The 9,069-nt window shown below is 48.8% G+C and overlaps 1 protein-coding gene across 2 annotated transcripts in view; it reads right to left on the reverse strand.

Moving 5' to 3' along the window:
• Nucleotides 1-9,069, reverse strand: part of LOC114860703 (mitochondrial import inner membrane translocase subunit TIM16-like) — a 71,111-nt gene that overhangs the window by 8,683 nt on the left and 53,359 nt on the right. The gene's annotated exons all lie outside the window — the stretch shown is intronic.

A 9,069-nucleotide genomic window follows, 5' to 3' on the forward strand; every position in this document is an offset into this window, starting at 1 on the left:
ATCGTAGCTCAGACCGGGGCGCACTTGCACAACCACACAGCAAGTCCCCGTAACGGCCGGCTCACGCCGCCGTCCTCGTGCTCCCGCCCTCCTCACAGGCAGCCTGCTGCTTCATCGCCGGGGGGGGGGGGCAGAGGGGGCGAGGCCGGATCCAAGCGCTCCACATCACAGGCCGAGGCCGGGAGGCATCAGGGCGCTATTCTGGATCAACGCCGCCCGGAGCGGTGATGTCATGTTCCCCGCGCGACAGCGTAATGACAGAGCAGCGCCGGGCACCCTAAACGACGGGTGACACGCGAGGGCTCGCGCTGTTTACAAGATGAGCATCGCTCGGATCTGCCACGGGTCCGTGGTCAGAGGCGCTGGCGTCCGTCACTCGGCTGACAGATCGGGTTCTTCGGCTACATTTTTTAAGTCATATTGCAGTTTTGCAGCAGCAGCAGACAGAGAAGCAGCTGTAAAGCAGCGTCAAGTGGAAAAAGCCCATATTACTTTGTATGGGCTGTAAAAAGTGTTTTATTCGGCTCAATAAAACAGAGCAAACAAACAAGTTTCAAAAGTACAAGAAATATATTTACACAACAGGGAGCAAAGTATTAAAACATCACTCAAGTGAAGGAAGTAGTATTTAGTCCAAAATGTGCTAATTGACATGGGCCTCTTTTCTCTGAGCTTAAACTGGTGAAGCTGGTGAAGTCAGTGAGTGGCAGCATTGCTTCATTAGGGCCACAGGCCGTTCCCATGTCGTAGTCAAACCGCAGGGGGTCCCTGAACGCCTCCATTCCCACCCGGCCCCCACAGCTCGCTCCCGCTCCGAGCCTCCGCTTTGCCCCGAGTCGCCTCCACTTTCCCTCCCTTATCTCGCTTTTTCTCACAGTAAACGCGCGACGAAGTCAAACAGCCACGTAATCGCTGATAGCGGCCTCTGTTTACTATTCCGTCCACGCTCGGCCTTTTCCCACACGGGGACACGCATCCACGCGCATATGCACAATGCAATGCCGCGAGGCTTTGTTGCGTTGAGTGTGGGAGCAGGTTCGGTGCGCGGATCTGAATCACATGATCGCGAATGGAAAAAAGAAAACTATTCCCGGCTTCATTCATGCTCTTAGAGGAGAGGTTGTAAATAGACGTGAGCCCAGTAATCCAGACATAAACCCAACAGGTTCAACAGCACACATGCTAATTGGTCATCATCCACCACAGCTGCCGAATGACTCAAAGAAGACCTAAAAGTTCTGATCTACCGTTTACAAAAAAAACAAGTGGTTTAGATAAAACACAGAGTCCCGTCTCGCCGCTACAGCCGCGTGACAGCTGCCTTCAGCACCAGCAGATAGCTCCCCAACATCTGCACGCTCGCAAGCCTCCAGGTAAATTACGGTTATGAGGACGTGTTGTCGTTGGATAACAGAGGAGACGCTGGAATAACTGGACGAGCAAATGAACACGCGGATGACAGACGTACGCGTGTGCGTGCTTGTGCGTCTGAGAGCGAGCACGGTGCCGCTCAGTGCGTGTGAGCTAATGAAAGCAGCCTGCTGAGGTATAAGGTTCTGCTGTAGCAGCCACCAGCAGATCTGTATCAGTGAAAGGGAGCTTTCTCTGCCGAATGGGAACGTGGCCTTCAGCGAGGTCGACCCGGCGGCTAAAAAACACACCGGACGGCCTGATAATCTGCAGCCAACAGGTACGTTCTGGCCACAGAGCGGAGAGAAGCGAAACAAAGCAGCTGGTTGTCCACATCTCAGTTTACACAGGCTAAAAAGCACACAGGCCTCTGACACAGCGGCATCCAGTGTCTGTAATGTAGTTACTGTATTCCTAATGTACTCTGTATGAGTGTATGTGTCTGTTAGTAGATTCACAGACGTATTTGTTTGTACAAAGACAAAGTGATATAGAGTTTAGGCATAAAAGTGCACATGCATGAGCTCTGAGGAGAAGTCACCTTTAGGGCTCATCCTCTGGGTACCATGAATGGCTATGTGGAGCATAACGGAGGCTGATGAACCCTGCAGCCACACTGCTTACAGGAAAAGCATGACCCGAACCGTCTGACACTTCATGTATAACAATGTTTAGTGGCACATTAGTGATGCAGCTCATACAGTGTATCCTATGATTAGCAGCTGGGTGTGACTGAACAGCTGTGGCCTATATCAGATCTGAACGTATGACCCTAAAAGCACATGCTTTCCATTACTTACTTTCACAATCACTATCTGATAAAGACAGTTCACATGACCACATTATGCATTTACTGTTATGATAACCGTCCTCTTCCCGTCTTAAATGTTTGGAGTGACTTTCGCTTTCACCATTATTACTCTTGCGTAAGGGAACTGGACACAGCTAATGGTTTTAAGCACACTTACACAGGGGGGCCCGCGGGTGTTCACGTTGCCCCACAATGGAAGGACTGGTGCGGAATAATCCACCGGTGATTAACTGGGATTCATAACAGAGCTACACTGGACACGCATAATCGTCTCCAGGAAGGTAGGTCCTGCCTTCTGGCGCTCTTTAGGCGGGTGGAGTAAATACAGCGGTATAATCCTCTTCACAGGGGACACGAGAGTGAGAATTTCACAAGACAGCCTCCAAAAATCATGCAAAAACAATAAAAACCATATAACACAGCTGGTGAACTTTCTCGCCTCACACAAACACAGGACACACAAATATAAGGAGTTGTGAGCAGCGGGAACCTTCCTTCCACATTTGAACGTGTGCGGCTACTGTGGTTCCAGTGCGCCTGCTGCCTGCCTGCTCCGCTGCCTTCAGCAGCCAGCTCATTAGAAGAGAATTAGAGCTGACGCGCCGCGCTCCTGAGAGCAGAAGAAAAGCGGGGACTGTTGACGGAGGGGCCAGCTGCGGCCGCGGCCGAGCGGCGGCGGGGCGACGGGGCCCTCAGATGGGTTGCCAGGTCCCGCTCCTGGCAACCGGCAGGCACGCACGCGCGCGCTCGCATGTGCGCTCGTGCTCGGGGTTTAATTAAAGTGAGTGCATGCGGCGGCGACTCCTCTGACCCCCCCCCCCTCGACACACAGTCCGTGTGGAGCGGCCGAATGAGAAACAAATGCCGCGAGCGGGACAAAATACTTCCCTCTGTCGTCAGGACGCAGAGTGGAGCTTCATTACCATTCCAACCTGTCATCAGTGTTATGCAGCTCCGGCAACCTCACTCACCCCCAATCATGCATATTTCTTATATATAAAGCATATGATGCTGACAAGATCAATGTAAATCCTTACTTTTACACATTCATCACCTTCAACTTGGTGAACAGATAACAACAACGTCTCCAAAGCCCATCTCTACGCAGACACATCAGCGTTGGACCTGTAAACGCGTGATAAACTGGTCCAGACTGGCTGAGCTATAAAGCAGCCGAATCACTGGTCATAAACCAGCAGCTCGACGTCCTGTGTGCTGGGAGGGTTAATGGGCAGACGCGGGTGGGGTCGCTTTAGGATGTGGGTGGGCACCACGGAGACGTCTAGGTAACGTTTAAACTAATGTAATAAAAGGAAAAGAGCACTGAGGCTGAGGGCAGATCCATCCATACAGGCGTGAGGCGTTCAGGGTCGGCCTGTGCGCTGCATGTTGACGTCTGTGGAGCCCAGGAAGAGGAGTGTTCCGCGTTAACCTTTGGGTGCAGCATCAAGGCACCAGCTAGATGACCATTATATGACCTGTCGGCGGGAGCCTGGGAACCGATGAGCAGCCAAACAGACAGAGGTGCACATGTGCATGGGAAACGGGGACGTTGATGGATTATGGGCCCGAACGACCCAAACGCACCGCGATCAGCGAAACCTCCGCCAATAAGGACACACATAAATCCAGCAAAAATTAAACTGAAGCAAATCCGGTAAATCTGGAGGAGTCTCTAAAGCTATGGCGGGAAATTCCAATAATAAATCTAAATGTAAAGTTAACAAATGTGGACTGGGTCAATGTGTGATATATACGAGCAGCGTCGCTTAGAAACATTCTGCTGTTTCAGTAGTTGAGCTGTAAATCCTTCCAAATCCTGCGAATTACCCCAAAATTCAAATTTCATGCCGTAAATCATCTGCGGATATGATATAAAGCACAGTAATTCTCAAAACACTGATTGGTTTTAGCTTCCTGTCGTCTGCTGTAGTGGAGGAAAAGCGCTGAATCGGCACCCCTTCATAAAGTCCCACCACTCGCAGGCTTGTTGACTTACTGCCCTGGTAACAGGCACCGTGGGCTCTCGGACCCTCGGCTCCACCGGCGTCACATCTGAACTGTAACATCACACGACCTCACCCTTGGCGGACGCTCCTCCATCCACAGCCCAGACTGCAGTTCTTGACCCGGTACCAAGGAACACACTGAGAGAGCCGCACCGGTCAGAACACACTTGCCTTACTGTGTCTGACTGTGTGTGTGTGTGTGTGTGTGTGCAGGAGAGTTTCCTTTATACACAGCCAAGACAGAATTATTGGCAACGCCAGAGCCATAAAAGTCCATAATTTATAGGCACAAGACTTCACTTTTTAATGTTTTCTTTTTTTTTAAGCTTGAATACTTATATAATGTGTAAATGAAGAAGCCTAAACCCGAATGCAAACATCTCTCAGCCTTCAGCTGGAGCTGTAAAAAACATTCTCGTCAGCCTGTCATTGATGGACACTTGGGCATGTTTTGACTCCAGGGTGTCTCTGAGTTCTGCTTTATCCGAGTCACTTCACATGGTTTATCTGCAGACTATCTGACTCATCTCTGAAGCACCGACACTGGGCCGACTGCGACTATGTGTCCATACTTGCTCTTTCGGCTCCATCTGAAACACCACTCCATCACTTTCATCCCCTCCACTCACGTCGCTCGTATCTGACAAAAGACAAATTCCTTCTCGTATCTCTACAAAGTCAACATGTGCAAATAAAAGAAAGGTTTGTATTCAGATCAGGGGCTGTGATCTCTAAAGCTCGTGGTAGGTGAAGGTATGACTTTCATGTCTGATAACGTCTCCTTCACGCCGTTCTCGTCCTGTAGGTAAGTGATTCAAGCATCGCTCCTTCAACCTGACTGCTCCGGGCTTCGGCCTCACCTTCCACCCTTTGTCCTGCTCGGATCAACTACGTGCAAAAGCCTGTGCTTCGCTGTTCTTCGCGGGTCTGAAACGCAAACACTAAATCATTGGCTTTAATGACCAAGGCAGGGATTTGAATGAAAACCTAATAAAAACTTCACAGGGCAGACGAGATTTACTCTGAGAGAAAGGGCAGAGGAGTGAGGGAGGAGAGAGAAAGACGTCAGGATGGAGAGAGGTAGGAGATAATATCAGAATCACGTGTGTGTGTGTGTGTGTGTGTGTGTGTGTGTGTGTGTGTGTGTGTGTGTGTGTGTGTGTGTGTGTGTGTGTGTGTGTGTTTCTGTGTTCTCTACAGCGCTGCATCAGAACCAGGAAGTGGGAGATGGACGCAGAGGACGGTGCAGCCTCAGGTCGAAGCCGTGATGCACTTCAACTGGTACCACCACATCCACTCATGTTCCTGCCCAGTCCTCCCAGCTCCCCCGCAGACACATGCATATTTTTAGTCAACCTTTCCACCATCTTGGGCCAAAGATGCAGCAAGAAAGCAACCTTTAGTCTTTGACGAGCACCCAAACAGCTTATGTGAAGCGTGATATTGTGCTCATGCTGCACCAACATCCCCGAAGAGTTTAGAACGGGTGAAGCTGCTAGTGTTGTGCACGCACGTGCATTGTTCATTCACCTTCAGCGTGACCTCTCCTCACCATCAAAGCCTCCACATCCATCTTTCCAGCTTAGCATTATCAGTGTCGCAGGTGATGGAAGGCTTCTTATCTGCCTCATTTATTTACATAGGAAGGTCATTTAGGAACCAGAGACGACCCAACCAGCAACGAGAGAGCTTCTCTGTGACTGAAACACAGTCAGAACAACCTCCGTCAAGTACAAACGCTGAGGACTTATACTTTGAGTTGCGGTTCCTCCACGTTCTGGCACGCTCCTACCGCATCCATGTGACCAGCTGGCTGATAAGTGGAGCGATTAGCATCTGACTAAGTTGGAGTCAGATAAGTGGAGGATTTACAAACATCTACTGTACATCTGTAATATTTGAAGTATTTTGCGTACACACACACACACACACACACACACACACACACACACACACACACACACACACACACACACACACACACACAGCACCTAAAATATGTAAATTACCAGTCGTGAAGCGCAGGTATGACCTGATGTGACCTGTGCTGCCTTGCTGCTACAACAGTGCAGTCATAGTTAACGCACTGTAGCTAAGCTGCTCTCCACCATGCGTTCTGCTGCTACACCTGTTATACCAGCGAGTGAATTAAAGACCGCACAGCAGGAAGAAGGGCACCGGTGGAATGAAGGAAGAGGGACGAGGGAGAAACGGGGCAAAACACACTTCACACAGTAAGGAACCACCGCTTGGGTTGTTCAGAGGCATCTGTGCCACTGTTTCAAACTGCACTTGCATATTTTCAAAACCTGTTTCACAGTGGAGGTGGACAAAGAGCGAAAGAATGATAAAAAACCAGACGTAGCAGTTTTCCCATCAGGACCTTTTAGCAGCATATAACAAAGACATCATTAATTAAGCCAAAGCAAAGTCAGGCTGATGACAACAAGATGGCAAAGATTAAACGACTAAAGGACTAATCAGAGTTGGCTGTTCGATCTGACGTAAGCTATTATTTGCCTTCAGCTCCGGGGCGTGCGTGGCCCAGCGGTGCCATCTCCCTCTGTCTCGCTCCCTAAAGAGAACTGCCAGCGTGCATAGAGTCAACAGCCCATAAACCTCCCGGTGAGCCGGGGTCCGACCTCCCCTCCTCTGCGTCCAACAAACAAACTGCAAGCACTAAAAGGGAAGCCAACAGATCCCTGAGGTCTTCGTGTTGACGGGGGGGTTTCATGTAGTTCACTAACGAAGCCACGATGCCAACAAGACCACAGTGAGATGACAAAAACGACAATGATCATAAAAAACACAAAACAATGACCCATAAACAGAAGCCAGGCACTTTGTAATGGAGACATTCTGTCCTTTGGTTCCTACATACTGTACATAGGTTACTGCAGGATACATATTGTCCTATGAGCTTTGAGTCACGCTGACCGAGGATGAACTGTGTAAACAAGATAATACAATGTACTCTTGGTGTAAGAGCTGCTTCCTCTGCAGGAGACAGCTTTATGAGCAGCGGGCTGACTTATAAAGGGTGAACCTGGCAGGAGGAGGCAGGTGGGAAGAGTCAACATGCCACCGTTACCTGACGCATTGTATTTGATTAGAACCATGTGTGTTTGTTCTCAAAGAAGAGCGACAACTTCTGCTTCGTGCTCACGCACTAGCTCTCCGTCGCATTCCGGTTCCCATAGCAACCTGCCACCTTCTCCCTCCCTGGTCCCGCGGCCGACCACACGCGCGGCCGTCAGGACGCATTTGTGCGTGACGCGCCGGCATCTGCATCGACGCCGATACACATGCAGATTGCGCTCACGCTGACAATGGCCCCCGCTCGCGCTCTCACCTCGGCGTGTGAAAGACCGGGAGGAGAGCGGAGAGAACAACGAGCAGGGGTCCAGTTCGGAGAATAACCCAGGGTGACGGTTCCCAGGCCGTCTAATCGGAGCAGCAGCGCATCTGAATTCTACACCGCTCCCTGTTTGCATTTGTTAATTGTATTACTAAACATTGCAAAACATCATTCTTCCACCACTTGTGCAATAAAATAATACTCAAGGCCTAACAATAATTTAGTTTATGAAAAACAAGTATTACAGTATTACTCCTGATGTTTCTCCACTCCTGCTGACATTTATCCCACATGACCACAGTTTTGTTCTTGAAGAAGAATAAGGCCTTTATGTCTAATATTAAATGTTCCTTGTCGTTCAAATATGCTGCACATATTTGCGCACTTTGTTCTGCTTTTTGCAATATCCAAATAAACCTTTATTAATTCAAATAATTCTTTTAGTATTAAGGGCCATGGGTGTTGTCCCGACGGGCAATGTAAGTGAATTCACAGACACAATATGTCTCCTGCAGGGACATCTGGCTTGTCTGCGCTGTGAACAAGATAAAAAAAAAACACACCTCAAACCAGGACACGTCCCCTGGACATCAAAATGAAGGCTAGAACTGTGTAGGATTAATACAGTGCCTGTTCGTTTTCTATGACTGGGCATGAGGCCAGCTACTATTTACTGTAGAACAAGCTTAACAAGCTAAGTTTGCCGTGAACCGCAATACAGCAAGCAACATATAGTGTACTGAAGAAGAATGATAAACGTATAGATCCGAACCGGTGTGGTCCATGCAGAACTAACCTAATTTAAGATTAGCACAACACACAACAAAGGAGTAAAGTTCTAAGTATGTACGAATATGTTTGCATAAGCTTTGCAGGCTGTGAAAACTGTTCTCTGCCCAAGGACAAAGACCTTTTAGTCTTTATAGTAACCTAGCTGATTACTATGAGGACTGGGAGATAAAACCAATCTATTAGGGATATCACCAGTCAGTGTTGGAGGAATAATAGCAGCACAATGACCTTTACAACTGCTGCGCTGCAAATTTAGACATTTATTTTTTAATAAACTCTATAAAAGCTCAATTGGACAGAGATTAAATGAAGCTGAGCAACACTGTAAAAGGTAATACTATTAAAAATAATGGATCTAAAAAAGAAGATCTGGGCCTAAGCGCAGTAAATTTGATGAAATTCTTCAGTTGATGATGTAGATGAACACATGAATCCTTGCCATCCTCCTAATGCGTCCTCAGCTCTAAACTGTTAGCAGGCTGCGGTCGGCTCGGCCTCAAACCCCCCTTTTACTACTGTAGTTCCCCTGGGCGGCGTTATGACACATGCAGTAATGCTGCTCCAGCGCCTACGATCCCGTAACGTGCAAATATGCTTCGTTTTGCTGCTGCTGGCCATTAAACAGCAAAGTGGCACAATAACCTGGAAATGGTCACGTAGATCTCTTCCATTCATTCATGGCACCACAA

This window comes from Betta splendens, chromosome 8 (assembly GCF_900634795.4).
Source record: "Betta splendens chromosome 8, fBetSpl5.4, whole genome shotgun sequence".
NCBI classification, from domain to species: Eukaryota; Metazoa; Chordata; class Actinopteri; order Anabantiformes; family Osphronemidae; genus Betta; species Betta splendens.